This window comes from Moschus berezovskii, chromosome 4 (assembly GCF_049115385.1).
Source record: "Moschus berezovskii isolate FMDL1 chromosome 4, NW_MosBer_1.0, whole genome shotgun sequence".
Classification (NCBI taxonomy): Eukaryota; Metazoa; Chordata; class Mammalia; order Artiodactyla; family Moschidae; genus Moschus; species Moschus berezovskii.
Genome location: NC_142463.1, coordinates 92,233,321 through 92,251,237, shown reverse-complemented (window position 1 = coordinate 92,251,237; position 17,917 = coordinate 92,233,321).

Genomic DNA, 17,917 nt, shown 5'->3' with positions numbered 1-17,917 from the left:
AGAAAAGCCATTATCTTGAAATGTCTGGGCTCCTACCTGGGCTGAGCGCTGTGAAGTCATTATGAGTAATGACGGGATCCCGCCCCAGCACAGCTCACAGTCCCAGTAATGAGCAGGAGCACGTGGACCCTGAGAGGCAGGGAGGCTGAGGTCATCAACAAGGGCGACTTTCCTTTTTAGTTTGCCACTTCTTACGAATGTTCCCTCATGACTCCTTCATTTCGTAGTTTTGGTTTCACTCCCAACAGATTTGTTATCCCAAGTTTCCTTTTGTTTGGGGAGAAAGTCACTGTGCTCTGAGATTCTATAACTGGGCATTCTAGAAGCTTTACTGGGGGGACTTAGCTGGTGTTTCAGTGCCTAAGACTGTACTTGCAATGCAGGGGGCCTGGGTTCCATTCCTAGTCAGTGAACGAGATCCCACACGCCACAGTTAAGGATTTGCAGGTTTCAGCTAAGAGTTTGCATGTGGCAATTTAAGATCTTGCATGCCAAATAAGTAAATAAATAAATACTTTAAAAATATCTTTAGAGCTTTACTGAAAGAATTTTCCTGATTCTCTACCCAGCTCACTCTGAGCTGATGCTTGCTTAAGTGAGGGTGGTGTGGTGAAGATGGTGACACATGGTCAGTGGAGGTGAAGTAGACAAAAGGAGAACCTTATTCGGAAGAGGAGAAATTTGAAATTATGTTTGGACATGTTAAATTGAAGATGCATCTAACATTTCAAATAGGGAGTATAGGGAAGGGTCTGTGTTAGAGAGGCAGATTTGAGAGGCATCAGAATATCTGGCACATAAATCCATAAACCAGCTGAAGTGTTTAAAATGTGTTCACAGAGAAGTTATGGGCATGCAGGACTGGACCTTGGCCCTGGATCACCCAACATTTAGAAGCTGAACAGAGAAAGAGCAATTGCAAATTGGAACTAACTGTTGCTACTGAACGAACTGCCTCATCTGCTGTGAAAAATTAAGGCTGGAGGAAAAGTGTGGAGGCTTCCTAGGTGTCAGAGTTGTAAAGAATCCACCTGCCAATGCAGGAGACACAAGAGACGTGGATTCGATCTCTAGGTTGGGAAGTTTCCCTGGAGAAGGAAATGGCAGCCCACTCCAGTCTTCTTGCCTGGGAAATCCCATGGACCAAGGAGCACTGTGGGCTACGGTCCATGGGGTCTCAAAAGAGTTGGATGGACAACTGAGCACAGTACAGACGAAAATTATATCCCTTCTGCCTGCCAGTCTACCTCTGGCAACTCCTACTGGCAGAAACTAACAGGGAGCTAACTAGCTGAGCAGAAAACTTGTTTTCAAAGTTCTAGCCCCAGCATCACTAAGCAGAGGATAGAAAGATAAGATTGAAGCTGAGAAACAACAGCTAAATAACTGGCACACATTAAGGTTCTTGCTTAGTCCCTAAGGCCAGTCTGACTACTGCTTTCTGCCGTGTTTACCTCATGGCCTCTGAGAGTGAGGAAGTAAAGCAAGGATCAGGCAGAACCAGCATGAGCTGAGAGAATTGCCAAATTGACGCAAGTAGTTCAGTTCAGTTCAGTTCAGTCGCTCAGTCGTGTCCGACTCTCCGCGACCCCATGAATCACAGCACGCCAGGCCTCCCTATCTATCACCAACTCCCGGAGTTCACTCAAACTCATGTCCACAGAGTCGGTGATGCCATCCAACCATCCCATCCTCGGTCGTCCCCTTCTCCTCCCGCCCCCAACCTTTCCCAGCATCAGAGTCTTTTCCAGTGAGTCAACTCGTCGCATGAGGTGGCCAAAGTACTGCAGTTTCAGCTTTAGCATCAGTCCTTCCAATGAACACCCAGGATCAACCTCCCTTAGAATGGACTGGTTGGATCTCCTTGCGGTACAAGGGACTCTCAAGAGTCTTCTCCAACACCACAGTTCAAAAGCATCAATTCTTCGGCGATCAGCTTTCTTCACAGTCCAACTCTCACATCCATACATGACCACGGGAAAAACCATAGCCTTGACTAGATGGACCTTTGTTGGCAAAGTAATGTCTCTGCTTTTTAATATATTATCAAGGTTGGTCATAACTTTCCTTCCAAGGAGTAAGCATCTTTTAATTTAATGGCGGCAATCAGCATCCGCAGTGATTTTGGAGCCCAAAAAAATAAAGTCTGACACTGTTTCCACTGTTTTTCCATCTATTTCTCATGAAGTGATGGGACAAGATGCCATGATCTTTGTTTTCTGAATGTTGAGCTTCAAGCCAACCTTTTCACTCTCCTTTTTCACTTTCATCAAGAGGCTTTTGAGTTCCTCTTCACTTTCTGCCATAAGGGTAGTGTCATCTGCATATCTGAGATTATTGATATTTCTCCCAGCAATCTTGATTCCAGCTTGTGCTTCTTCCAGCCCAGCGTTCCTCATGATGTACTCTGCATATAAGTTAAATAAGCAAGGTGACAATATACAGCCTTGACGTACTCCTTTTCCTATTTGGAACCAATCGGTTGTTCCATGTCCAGTTCTGACTGCTTCCTGACCTGCATACAGGTTTCTTAAGAGGCAGGTCAGGTGGTCTGGTATTCCCATCTCTTTCAGAATTTTCCACAGTTTATTGTGATCCACATAGTCAAAGGCTTTGGCATAGTCAATGAAGCAGAAATAGATGTTTTTCTGGAACTCTCTTGCTTTCTCCATGATCCAGCGCATGTTGGCAATTTGATCTCTGGTGCCTCTGCCTTTTCTAAAACCTGCTTGAACATCTGGGAGTTCACGGTTCACATATTGCTGAAGCCTGGTTTGGAGAATTTTGAGCATGACTTTACTAGCGTGTGAGATGAGTGCAATTGTGCGGTAGTTTGAGCATTCTTTGGCATTCCCTTTCTTTGGGATTGGAGTGAAGACTGACCTTTTCCAGTCCTGTGGCCACTGCTGAGTTTTCCAAATTTGCTGGCATATTGAGTGCAGCACTTTCACAGCATCATCTTTCAAGATTTGAAATAGCTCAACTGGAATTCCATCACCACCACTAGCTTTGTTCGTAGTGATGCTTTCTAAGGCCCACTTGACTTCACATTCCAAGATGTCTGGCTCTAGGTCAGTGATCACGTCATCGTGACTATCTTGGTTGTGAAGATCTTTTTTGTACAGTTCTTCTGTGTATTCTTGCCACCTCTTCTTAATATCTTCTGCTTCTGTTAGGTCCATACCATTTCTGACGCAAGTAGAGATCAGCTTATTAGCGCAGAGATTGGAATGGAGCTGCTGGGAACTGACAATGTTAGGAACCCATAAAGAAAACATGTGAGTGACCTAGGCCGATGGAAGGGTAAGAGGAGAGGCAAGAGTGAGGGGCGATCAGGATTTCCTAAGAATAAGGATAAGACAGGCTTTCAGCTGGGATTCAGAGAGTAGATCTCAGAGAGCTAATTCCGCCTCTGAAATCTCCTCTCCGTACATCCATTTCTGCTTGGGGGAGGGAGGAGCAGGGAACCCTTAGTGGAACTAAATAACCCTGTCCTTCCTTTCAGATCCCTTTGGATTACGTTCTTAATGGACTTCACCTGGGATGGGGCAGGTTGGGAAACCAGGGATCTGAGAAGGGTGTGGGGACATTGGTGTTGGGGGCACCTAGGCAATTCAGTTGTGTCTGGAGAGTACTCCCACGCCAACAATTCTTTACTTCTAAAGTCCTAAAAATGAACAAACAAGGCAGAAAGAGGCAGGAAGTACTCCTGCCCCACTTGGTCCTTATTGACTCACTTCTGTCAGCTCACCCTTCAGATTCTTCCCATTGCTCACTACCTGCCAATCAGGACCACAGCCCACAAGCAAACATAATTTATGGACCTGTCGACCATCTCCACAGTGCCAGGATATCTGAGCTTAACCTCCTCAAATCTCTCACTACCCAGCGTTCCCTGCAGAGGTCCCGACGCTTGGGGATTTGAGTCCCACTGCCAGTCTCTGTGGTTGTTTCGACTCCCCCGCTCTCCAATGCTCCCTCTATAGCCTCAAGAGCCTGAAAGCATTTTAAGTGCTTACAGTCAAGGTCGGGAGAAGACATCTTACAGTGCTCTAATCTGACTTCCCATGACCACAGAAGCCTCGAGAACGATGACAGATTGAAATCTTGATGGAGTAATCATAGTTTGAGAATCCAAAATGTAGTTAAGTGGCCAAGTAGGATCTGGTCTGACATGCCCCGGCACCACTGAGAACTTAAACTTTTTGTGAACTGTACCAAACCCAAGGACACCAGCCATTTTTAACACATCTGCTAGCTACAACCTTATGTCCCAAGATTGTTCCCCCTGGTAACTATGCAAATATTTCAGACCTCAATCAATCCTTGCTAAATAGACATTCTTACTTCATGCCAGCTCCAATTATAATCCTTGATAAACAACTCATGTAACCAACTGTAACCTTAAGGTTTTTGCTTTTATAAACTTTCTCCATTTTGTAGTCCAGCAGAACACAATTCAATTGTCTCTTGAATCCATGTCTCCAAGCTGTAGTCCTAACAAACCCCCAAACAAATGCCTCTTTATTTCCATTTCCATCAGGTCTCTACTTCTGAAATTTTGCTTATCAAGTCCTTCAGTGAAGCCAGGCTAGGACAGGAACCCTGGACCCCAAGCAAGGACCCTGGTATTCCCCCATCACATCTTCTTACACTGCATAGTCCGCTCCATTCTGCAGAGGGTTGGCTCCTTGGTGCCATTTCCTGGAACCCTCAGCTTGCACTCTACATCTGATCTGTGCAGAAAAAGATGATAGAACCTAAGTTCATCACTGATTTGGACTAATGCCCTGGTGACAATTTAAACGGAAATGCATTAATAGTTCTGAATATTTCATACCAGGTACATTAGAACAACTAGCATTATTTATTGAAGGCTGATCACCGACCATGGGTATTAATACATTTTGCTTCATGGTGTCAGCCAAATGGAAGTTAGCTTCAAGGAACAAGGTAAGAGGCTTTTGGCAGGAGGTGCTTTTGCCTCAGGAAATCAATCTTGCATGGATGGAAGGTGTGGCCCAGTGGTTATCCAATCTTGCTCTGGCTTCTAACAGAACTCACAAAAGGCTCGTCAGGAGGGCTTCTTAAACCACTGTGTGAGTAGGAGTCACACCATCACATCCCAGACAAAACCAGGGCGGGCTAAGCTTCCGCTTTCTCCAGCAGACATTAATTCCCCAGTGTTTGAAATGGAGCCCAGTGTCAAGCTCTTCTGGTTTTCAGCAGAGGATGGTAAAGGAATAAATGGGCTTAATTGATTAGAGAGGGATTTGGTTGATCTGAGAGAGAAGCTTCCAGCAAAGAGAGGATCTATTTTCTCCAGCAGGACACAGTTTTCATCGAGTCTCTGACACTACTCCCTTTGGCCTGTGCTGTCAAACTTATTTATCAGTCAGGGTCTGCCCAAGAAATAAACCACTCTAGATATTTGAAGCAGCGAGAAATTTAATAAAGAGAATGAGGCGCTTGTACAACTGTTGGAAGGGTCAGAGGAGTGAACTCTTGGCTAAGCCCTCAGGGGTAACTCATGGAACTTCACCCAGCTGACCCACCAGAACTATCTGTCGAGCCTTATCTTTTCCTTATTTTATGGTCATGCTGATGTTAATTTACTGTTAAAGAAATTAAAGAAACCATAAAGAAAATATATGTTGATACTAAAGCAATGTAAAACATTTTAGCTTATTTAAAAAGTTTTTCTTGGGACTTCTCTTATGGTCCAGTGGCTAGGACTCCATGCTCGAAATGTAGGGAGCCTGGGTTCAATCCCTGGTCAGGGAACTAGATCCCACATGCCACAGCTAAGACCTGGCACAGTCAAAGAAATAAATATTTTAAAAATAAACAAAAAGTTTTTGTCATAAAAATATGGCCCTTTAAGCCTACTGGGGGAAGGGGAGCGTCCCCCAGGAAATATTAGAAAATATTCCCTAGGAACATTTTACAGGACCTTTTACTCAGGGGACAATTTCACTTGTATATTGCACCCAGCCTGTTTATCTGGCCTTGCTCTGATCACTTCCCTGTGTTCCCTGCCTCAGCATTCAGCCTCTTCTTTAGGTCCATTCTGTTATCATCAACAAGGATGGGGCCCCTTGCTCAAAAAGCAGGGAAAACTTGCCATTAAAGTTACTAAAATATAAAACCCTCTTCTTTATTCTCTTCCTTTCTCTCTTGACTCGTTATGGTAATTATTTGCTATTTAACATTTTTCTAAGTAAAAAGAAATTTAAAAAATTTTTGGATTATTAACATAAATTTTACTGTTCATCTTTATTTTGCACAATCCCAGTTTTAAATGCAAATGTAAGGTCATTTAGTTCATATGCAGAATCACCGAAGTTACATAATTCACATTTCATAATTTGTACATCTATGCATATTTTGTTCTTACCAAAATAGTAGAAAGGCATGAAACTAACTCAGCTGCCTTCATTTTACTTCTTCTTTTTTAAAATAAGATTTATTTATTTATTTGGCTGTGCCAGGTCTTAGCTGTGGCACCTGGGATCTTCAGTCCTCATTGCAGGGGGCAGGGTCCTTTAGATGCAGCATGTGAACTCTTAGTTCAGCATGTGGGATCTAGCTCCCTGACCAGGGATGGAACCTGGGCCCTCTGCATTGGGAGTATGGAGTCTTAGCCACTGGACCACCAGGGAAATACCTTCATTCTACTTCCTGATATATATACATCCTACCAGTTCTATCTACTTACAGCTTCTCAATGACTAAAGAAGAACTGAAAGGAGAAGGAACTGTGAGTGGTCCTGTTTTTTCCTTTTCTTCAATGCCGTCATTTTCCGTATTAGTGGCTGGCTAATTCAAGGAAGTAACAGAAGAAAGAAAATGACATTAAATAGCAAATAAACATCATAATGAATCAAGAGACAAAGGAAGGAAAGAAAGAAAAGGGCTTTATACTTTAGTGATTTTAATGGCACTTTTCCCTGCTTTCGAACAGGAAGCCCCATCCTTGTTGATTTCCTAATGGAGGCAGCAACTAAATCCAGTGGAAGATCTTGGGGCAGATGGAGACTCCTTCTGACAGCGGGGGTCTGAGAAGAGCATGAAGGACTGGATTTGGACTGGGTACACTTTATTTTTAGTTCCGTTAAAGAAAATATTAGTATGACACTCGTTAAATTAGTAAGGAAGATTTTATTCAAGAATTTCAATAGAGGGAAGAGATTGGGCTTCACTCCCAATACAGCAAAGGCAGCTGGGGACTTATGGCCAATGAGCAGAATGAGGGGGGTCAGTGGATGGAAAATTTTTAAGAGAAGACATCAAGGGTAGCAGGAGTCTTGCTAAGCTGACTTAACAGGACTCTTGCCAAAGGAAGGATAGTGTTAGTTACTTAGTCGTGTCCGACTCTTTGTGACCCCATGGACCGTAGCGCACCAGGCTCCTCTCTCCACGGAATTCTCCAGGCAAGAGTGTTGGAGTGGGTTGCCCTTTCCTTCTCCAGGACATCTTCCCAAGCCAGGGATCGAACACGGCTCTCCCACACTGCAGGCAGACTCTTTACCTATTGAGCCACCAGAGAATGTGTTACTACTGATCTTCAGAATGACAGATGCAGAACTTGCATTATCTTCAGTCTTTAAAAATCTTCCAGGGCTGGATGGCATCACCGACTCTGTGGACATGAGTTTGAGTGAACTCCGGGAGTTGGTGATGGACAGGGAGGCCTGGCGTGCTGTGATTCATGGGGTCGTGGAGAGTTGGACACGACTGAGCGACTGAACTGAACTGGACTGCCAAAGGAAAAGTCGAAAACTTATACATCAAAGATGGGGTAGGGATGAGGAAAGTCAGATGTCAAAGGTGGGGGATTTCTCACCGCACTGACTTAGCAAGCAGGGTTCTTTGCTGAGATGCTGAGACTGGGCTATGCAGCGACACAGGGCAGGACATAAGACGGGGGCCAAGGCAAAAGGCTGAGAAGAGTCTTTGGCAGTTCTCAGCACTGTGCACATCCGTTTACTGCTGTGGCTGTAAGCAGTGCTGCGGGTAATGGGGGCGTTGCGTGTGGGCAGCAGGAGGAGGGGTAATTCATAAACAAACACACAGGCCTCAGGGCTAGGGGTCTGGCTCCACACCCTTAACCTTTAACTATAGGAATTTCTTACACCTTGGGACAGGTGGCAGAAGCGTCCCTACACTGAAGCATGGAGTTTATGTGTGCCAACAGAAGCTTCAGGGTTCCCATTCCGGCCTCAATGTCCTACAGTCTCATCTCCAGGGACTGGGTGTAGGGATGGGAAGGACGGAGACAGAGTCCAGGTGAACCTCATGCCTGGAGCCTCTTCTAGCCTGACTCCCAACCTGCTCAAAGAGGTAGCGGCCAAATTGTTGAATTACAAAACTATGGTAGGGTTGGGGTATACTCTGAGTTTCAAGAAAAACTATCCAAAACTTGTACATAAGGCAAAGATATCACCATATACACTTTCAAATTCACACTAGAGCATTTCCCAACGAGCCTACCTAAGCATCTCCTGACTTTTGAGGGACTATACATTTGTCTGACTTGGATAGGGACCCTTACTCTGTAAAGTGAGATGTTAACTTTTAGATAATTAATAAGTTGCAAATGATTTTTTTGGTCCAGTTAGGGGTACAAATATATTTTGTCCGGTAGAAAGGACAGGTCCAAACATTTTAGCTCTCTTGCGCTGCACTTAATTAACCAAGCTTTGTAGTTAGCTTAGCAATCTCTCCTTCTCTTACTGTACATACTGTCTCACATACTCTTCTTTGTCAAGGCTTTATGATTCTGCCCATCCCCTCATTCATGAATTAAATAAGTGCTCACTGTATCTTTACATGAGGGTCATATTTTACCTTCTGAAAATTATATTTTGACAAGGGGACCTGCAGTTTCTATCTCCTCTAAGAACACCCATAGACAACTACATCATCTAATTATACTAGCATTGGAGAGAGACCACAGGATGTTTGGGTGGTGATGATAGCAGTGGTGGGGGTCCCCACGGAGGGCTCCTCTCATTTCCCCAGAGAATAGGATGTCTTCACACACTTATCTCACAGCAATCATTTCACTCTAGGGTCTCTGAATACCACAGGCCTGAGCCTGGGTGTAAAGAGATGAGTAAGATTCCCACTCCCTCCAGACAAACACACAGCAGGCGCTATAGATCCCTGCTCCACTTTTCTCTCTTCTCTGTGCATGCGTGCTCGGTCAACCCCAGGGACTGTAGCCTGCCTGGCTCTGCTGTCCGTGGAATTTTTATACGCAAGAATACTGGAGTGGGTTACCATTTCCTACTCCAGAGGATATTCCTGACCCAGGAATTGAACCCGTATCTCCTGCACCTCCTGCACTGGTAGGCAGGTTCTTACCACTGAGCCACCTGGGAAGCCCTTTTCTCTCTTCCCCACTCTACCCAGATGCTTCTCCTCCTTTCTTCCTAAATGCATTAAGGGACTTGGAGCTAGAATGAGAAAGATAAAAATGCGAAGGACCCAAAGCCAATTTGTTTTAATATGGTTTTGAAGCATGTGCTAAAATGCCTCATTTTTGCATACATCACTTTGAAACGTAAATTGTAAGAACTGTCAGTAACCATCTCACTTATCTCCTGGGGTTAAAGGACAAAGGGGAGAAAATTACTTGAAAACTCATTTGCCAACATTTTTGTGGGAAAGAAACCTCTACCATTTCCCTGGGCTGTCTTCTACTCCTACTAAACAGAATGAAAACCTAGAGTCCTCTTCACACTAAACTGAACATGTTACTTTCATAGCCAATGGCCTTGCAGGTAACTACCAGCATGCAGGACAGGTCTGGTCAGTCAGTCAGTTCAGTCGCTCAGTCATGTCCAGCTCTTTGCGAACCCATGAACCGCAGCACACCAGGCTTCCCTGTCCATCACCAACTCTCAGAGTTAACCCAAATTCATGTCCATTGAATTGGTGATGCCATCCAACCATCTCATCCTCTGCTGTCCCCTTCTCCTCCTGCCCTCAATTTTCCCCAGCATCAGGGTCTTTTCAAATGAGTCAGCTCTTCGCATGAGGTGGCCAAAGTATTGGAGTTTCAGCTTCAACATCAGTCCTTCCAATGAACACCCAGGACTGATCTCCTTTAGGATGGTCTGGTTGGATCTTCTTGCAGTCCAAGGGACTCTCAAGAGTCTTCTCCAACACCACAGTATAAAAGCATCAATTCTTTGGTGCTCAGTTTTCTTTATAGTCCAACTCTCACATCCATACACGAAAAACCATAGCCTTGACTAGACGGATCTTTATTGATAACGTAATGTCTCAGGTTTTTAATATGCTGTCTAGGTTGGTCATAACTTTCCTTCCAAGAAGTAAGCGTCTTAATTTCATGGCTGCAATCACCATCTGCAGTGATTTTGGAGCCCAAAAATATAAAGTCAGCCACTGTTTCCCCATTTATTTGCCATGAAGTGATGGGACCGGATGCCATGATCTTAGTTTTCTGAATGTTGAGCTTTAAGCCAACTTTTTCACTCTCCTCTTTCACTTTTTCAAGAGGCTCTTCAGTTCTTTGTTACTTTCTGCCATAAGGGTGGTGTCATCTGCATATCTGAGGTCTGGTATGGTAGTCAGAATGAAGACACAGTATTTAAGATGAGAATTTGGGTCATTCGGGCCAGTTACTCAGGTTTTCTGGGTCTCTCCTATGCATATATGTTATGAAACTTTTATATTATTTTCTCCTGTGAATCTGTTAATCTTCTTAGACTGACCAGAAGAACCTAGAAGGGTAGAGGAAAATATCTTCTTCCCTGACAGTTGGTTTAATCAGCTACACAGATAACTGACAGCTCAGTTACTGCTCTCTCTCTCTCTCTATTCTGGCTCAGCTGAGCTCCTAGCTTGCTGTTTTCATACTAGATATTACATACCTATTTCATACAGCATACTAGACTAGGGATGCTTTAAGGGTTTTTTTCCCCTGATAATAACAGGTAATGTTTTTAAAGTATTTGCTGTATGCTAGACAGAGTGCTCTGCACTTTATATGCATTATCTTCTCTAATCTTCATGAGAACTCCCTTTATTATTGATGATTGTGTGCCAGACATGCTTTTCCACATTTTTTGTGAGATGAGAAAATTGTGGCTTAAAAACATTAAATGACTTGCCCAAGGTGCTGACAGCTAGTAAGTGGCAAAGTGGGAACTGGAACACGGATCTGTGTAATCTAAAGTTGGAGCCCCACTTTCTGATTGTGCACCCAGGCACCTCTCCACCTGGCATTTCCCTGAACTCCTGGCATGCAGCAGGGGCTCACTAAAGGTTCCTTATGTAATTCTCAGTTCCCTATTGTCTGCCCTATTTGCTCAGTCCTCTGCCAACCATTAATGTAGGATGTTTCTGTCAGTTGCCCCAAGGCCACTTCTCAATGTGACCAAACCTGAGTTAATCATTGTCTCTACCTAAATGTTCCTCTTTCCCAATGGTTCCATTTCTCATAATACCACCATTTCCCTATCCCCAAGCTAACAAACCTACAGTCATTCTAGATGTGTGTGTGTGCACTGTGCCGTGCTTAATCACTTCAGTCAGGTCTGACTCTTTGCAACCCTATGAACTGTAGCCTGCCAAGCTCCTCTGTCCATGGGATTCTCTAGGCAAGAATACTGAGTGAGTTGCCATGCTCTCCTCCAGGGGGATCTTCCTGACCCAAGGATTAAACCCACGTCTCTTGCGTCTCCTGCATTGCAGGTGGATTTCTTAGGGGAAGCACACTGATTGAAACCGCCCACTCTGACCAGGCACCATAGTAACCATTTGCATGAGTTGTTTTGTGACTGGAGATCCTGATAAGAATAGGGAACTAATAAGCCACCACCAACTGGAAGAGTTCAGGAAAGGTGGAAAGGAGACACCAGGTGTCCGTCCACTTCCCAGAAGCCCCCTCGCTAGCATCCATCTTGGCTGAGCAATGCGTGTGCCTCCAGGAAAGACTCTGAATTAAAATGATTGGCCAAAGACTACCCAGAAACTAATCCCATCACCATAAACCCAGAAACTGCCAGCCATGCGGCAGAGCAGTTCTCCTGGGTTCCCTTACCCTACTGCTCTCCACCCGGGTGCCCTTTCCCAATAAAATCTCTTGCTTTGTCAGCATGTGTCTTCTCAGACAATTCTTTTCCAAGTGTTAGACAAGAGCCCGGTTTTGGGCCCTGGAAGGGGTCCCCTTTCCGGCAACAAATGGCGACTCTTGTGGGACTTCTTCACTGAGACTGACATCATGACCACTTGGGGTACTCAGGGGCCAGCTTGCCTGTCAATGGACCAGACCCAGCAGCCGCAACTGGGACCCTTTTGTCCCTGGTCTCCTCCTGACATAGACAACTGGCCTGAGTGCCCCGACGGGTAAGGAACGAGAGACTTTATTGACCTCTCTCCCCTTCCCTCTGTCTTTCCTTTCCTTAACTCTTCCCATCCTGCCCCGTTTTTCTAGTCCCCCAGTCCTGGATGCAGGAATCTGGTCGAAGGGCCTCAGTCTGAGCTTAGAATTGGAGACTGATCACCTCCTCTTGGCGGAGAACTCAAATTCTGGTTCTAGTCTGGTCTGATTTCTGGTAGGGCCGAGTTCCAGTCCTTCCTTCTCTGGAAGCCCAGGGAAAATGCCTGGGTGTCTGCAGGTGGCAGGAGACGTCTGTAAGGCCACCCCTTTTGACTCCCTCTCCCACCTCCTCCCCCTTGTTTCCACCTGGCTTCCTTTCCTCCCTTTGAAATCTCTGAAGACCTGAGATATTTTCCTTTACTCTGTTGGTACTTGGATCTGAAGTTCTGTGTCTCTATAGGAGGTTTTCTGAGTGACTGTATTCTTGTATTTAAGGGAGTTTCTAATGAGGACTGCCAGGTTTACATGCATGTGTTTTAACTCTGTGCTCTGTGTTGTGATTTTTGATGGCCATTTTGCTTTGTCTGGCTGCCATTTTGTTAGAACTTGATTTTCTTTCCCTGTTCCTTGAGAGCAGGGCTCTCAGGAACACTTATCTAGACCATCTCTAACTCCTGAGACTGAGGGAAAAGGAGAAAAAGACTTTAAAATTTTTATTTATTTCAACTGCTTTTTTATAAAGTAGTAAATTTTATATTGTAATATCTAATTCATGACTAAACTTAGAAAATGAAGCTAGATCTTGCACTGTGTCTGTCTAAATATGTCTTGGTATGTCTTTGTCTCTGGGTAATATTTTTTGAGGTTAATTTGTAAGCAAAATCTGATGCTGTAAAGAGCAATATTGCATAGGAACCTGGAATGTTAGGTCCATGAATCAAGGCAAATTGGAAGTGGTCAAACAGGAGATGACAAGAGTGAACGTCGATATTCTAGGAATCAGTGAACTAAAATGGACTGGAATGGGTGAATTTAACTCAGACGACCATTATATCTACTATTGTGGGCAGGAATCCCTTAGAAGAAATGGAGTAGCCATCATGGTCAACAAAAGAGTCCAAAATGCAGTACTTGGATGCAATCTTAAAAACAACAGAATGATTTATGTTCATTTCCAAGGCAAACCATTCAATATTACAGTAATCCAGGCCTATGCCCCAACCAGTAATGCTGAAGAAGCCGAAGTTGAACGGTTCTATGAAGACCTACAAGACCTTTTAGATCTAACACCTAAAAACGATGTCCTTTTCATTATAGGGGACTGGAATGCAAAAGTTATGAAGTCAAGAAACACCTGGAGTAACAGGCAAATCTGACCTGGGAGCACGAAATGAAGCAGGGCAAAGGCTAATAGAGTTTTGCCAAGAGAACGCACTGGTCATAGCAAACACCCTCTTCCAACAACACTAGAGAAGACTCTACACATGGACATCACCACATGGTCAACACCGGAATCAGATTGATTATATTCTTTGCAGCCAAAGATGGAGAAGCTCTATACAGTTAGCAAAAACAAGACCAGGAGCTGACTGTGGGTCAGATCATGAACCCCTTATTGCCAAATTCAGACTTAAATTGAAGAAAGTAGGGAAAACCACTAGACCATTCAGATATGACCTAAATCAAATCCCTTATGATTATACAGTATAAGTAAGAAATAGATTTAAGGGACTAGATCTGCTAGATAGAGTGCCTGATGAGCTCTGGACGGAGGTTTGTGACATTGTACAGGAGAGAGGGACCAAGACCATCCCCATGGAAAAGAAATGCAAAAAAGCCAAATGGCTGTCTGAGGAGGCCTTACAAATAGCTGTGAAAAGAAGAGAAGCGAAAAGCAAAGGAGAAAAGGAAAGATATAAGCATCTGAATGCAGAGTTCCAAAGAATACCTAGGAGAGATAAGAAAGCCTTCCTCAGCGATCAATGCAAAGAAATAGAGGAAAACAACAGAATGGGAAAAATAAGAGATCTTTTCAAGAAAATTAGAGATATCAAAGGAACATTTCATGCAAAGATGGGCTCGACAAAGGACAGAAATGGTATGGACCTAACAGAAGTACAAGATATTAAGAAGAGGTGGCAAAAATACACAGAAGAACTGTACAAAAAAGATCTTCACGACGAAGATAATCACGATGGCATGATCACTCACCTGGAACCAGACATCTTGGAATGTGAAGTCAAGTGGGCCTTAGAAAGCATCACTACGAACAAACCTAATGGAGGTGATGGAATTCCAATTGAGCTATTTCAAATCCTGAAAGATGATGCTGTGAAAGTGCTGCACTCAATATGCCAGCAAATTTGGAAAACTCAGCAGTGGCCACAGGACTGGAAAAGGTCAGTCTTCATTCCAATCCCAAAGAAAGGCAATGCCAAAGAATGCTCAAACTACCGCACAATTGCACTCATCTCACACGCTAGTAAAGTCATGCTCAAAATTCTCCAAGCCAGGCTTCAACAATATGTGAACCGTGAACTTCCAGATGTTCAAGCAGGTTTTAGAAAGGGCAGAGGAACCAGAGATCAAATTGCCAACATCCGCTGGATCATGGAGAAAGCAAGAGAGTTCCAGAAAAACATCTATTTTCTGCTTCATTGACTATGCCAAAGCCTTTGACTATGTGGATCACAATAAACTGTGGAACATTCTGAAAGAGATGGGAATACCAGAACACCTGACCTGCCTCTTGAGAAACCTGTACGCAGGTCAGGAAGCAATAGTCAGAACTGGACATGGAACAACCGATTGGTTCCAAATAGGAGAGTACGTCAAGGATGTATATTGTCACCCTGCTTATTTAACTTATATGCAGAGTACATCATGAGGAACACTGGGCTGGAAGAAGCACAAGCTGGAATCAAGATTGCTGGAAGAAATATCAATAACCTCAGATATGCAGATGACACTACCCTTACGGCAGAAAGTGAAGAGGAGCTCAAAGGCCTCTTGATGAAAGTGAAAGAGGAGAGTGAAAAAGTTGGCTTGAAGCTCAACATTCAGAAAACGAAGATCATGGCATCTGGTCCCATCACTTCATGGGAAATAGATGGGGAAACAGTGTCAGACTTTATTTTTTGGGGCTCCAGAATCACTGCAGATGCTGATTGCAGCCAGGAAATTAAAAGACGCTTGCTCCTTGAAAGGAAAGTTATGACCAACCTAGATAGAATATTGAAAAGCAGAGACATTACTTTGCCAACAAAGGTCCGTCTAGTCAAGGCTATGGTTTTTCCCGTGGTCATGTATGGATGTGAGAGTTGGACTGTGAAGAAAACTGACTGCTGAAGAATTGATGCTTTTGAACTGTGGTGCTGGAGAAGACTCTTGAGAGTCCCTTGGACTGCAAGGAGATCCAACCAGTCCATTCTACAGGAGATCAATCCTGGGTGTTCGTTGGAAGGACTGATGTTGAAGCTGAAACTCCAATACTTTGGCCACCTCATGTGACGAGTTGACTCACTGGGAAAGAGTCTGGTGCTGGGAGGGATTGGGGGTGGGAGGAGATGGGGACGACAGAGAATGAGATGGCTGGATGGCATCACCGACTCGATGGACATGAGTTTGAGTGAACTCCAGGAGTTGGTGATGGACAGGGAGGCCTGGCGTGCTGTGATTCATGGGGTCGCAAAGAGTTGGTCACGACTGAGCGACTGAACTGAACTGAACTGAAATATTATATCTGTTACAAGTCTGTCAACAAGAAAATTACTTGGAGTGAAGAAACTTCAAAAAGAAACATAAATGAGATATGAACTTTTATATAAACTCTATTAAGGATAATTATTCTTTAGAAATATCTCTAAAATAGTCTCTCCAGATTGATGTAACTTAAATTTCTAAGGGTTGTGCTAAGTGTGCCAAGAGTTGGAAGTCTATTGAATAGTTAGGTCATTTCCAAATAAAATAAGATTTTGAAACATTTATTACTAAACACTAATTTCCTTTTACAGAGAAACTAAAGAGATTTGGGACTAGAAATGAATAATGTTTGGTGCCTTCCTAAAATGTTATAAAAAAGCAAGGGTTTTAGAAATTATCCCTGGTATTTATGCTCACCAATCTATAAAATGCTAATATCAAAGTTCTTGGTTGCTAAAGGAAAGTAGGAAGTGTGTTTTCAGTTAAAAAAAAAAAAGTTATGAAAAAATACTAAAAAGAGTTATGCATGATCAGGATTTTCTAAAATTGGATTACAATTAGTTAGATAAATAGATTTTGTTAGGAATGACACAGCCATAAAAAAAACTGGTTAGAGCCAACTAGGTCCAAGATGGCGGAGCTGACATTCATTAGACCTTGAGCCTTGGTATTTACACCCGTTGTGACATATCAACAAACTAAATGATATACCCATCAATGCTGATTAAATCTGACCAAATGTTCTAAACCCTTTTAATTGATCTTTTCGACAAAACTTCCGAAATCGAATTCTTTTGAAGTTCCTTTGACCTCTAGCTAACTTTGGGGTGCTTCAGAGGGCCCCTGAAACATCCCAAAGAAAGATATTAAACTGTGTTTATTTGGTTGGTTAAATTACATGAAAAAGATTATCAAATGAATAACAAATCTGCTCACGTTATAATGTATGGTAAAATTACTAATACAGATATCCTAGAAATTATATGGAGTTTTTAACATTTTGATATGTCCTGGTATTCTAATGAAAAACCTGATGACTTCACAAAAGTTAACAAAAGACTGAATGAACCAGCGAATATAACTTTATGGTTTCTATCTGAAAAATTACAGGTTTGAATCTTGTGTTTTCTGGGAGTAGGGAAAACCTTCCTCTCAAACTAACTAAAAATAATTTGGTAAAATTATGTTATAAACAAAACAATTATATTTTCTCTTTATCTGACTCCTCCAGAAATTTGAAACTCTTAGGTTTCCAGTAAGTTTATCAAATGAGCTAGGAAGGTTATCTCACTAACAGGTACAAAAATCTCAAAGAATTTTTGAGACCTTAAAAAGGGATGAATTCACCTAGATTTGTTAGGCAAAATCTGTGATAAGCCTTTGGTGTGAGTTTCCCAGTCCTGTTTTATTTTAAAAGTTCAGTCTGAGATTCTATAAATGTTTCAGCAAAATAATAAGCCTATGATCAATTATGGTTATATAAATCATCAGACCAAAATTAGTGAGAACAGACCTATTTTGCAAACAAGCTAGCCTTAATTGGGTTATATTTTATAAAAATGAGGGTAATTTTAGGGAGAAAAAGCTGTTTCAATAAATGTTAAATCCCAGTTTGTTAATGGAGGTCTACTAATGGTGGTCTTTTAAGGCTTACTCCTTGGAAGGAAAGTTATGACCAACCTAGGTAGTATATTAAAAAGCAGAGACATTACTTTGCCAACCAAGGTCCATCTAGTCAAGGCTATGGTTTTTCCAGTGGTCATGTATGGATGTGAGAGTTGGACTGTGAAGAAAGCTGATTGCTGAAGAATTGGTGCTTTTGAACTGTGGTGTTGGAGAAGACTCTTGAAAGTCCCTTGG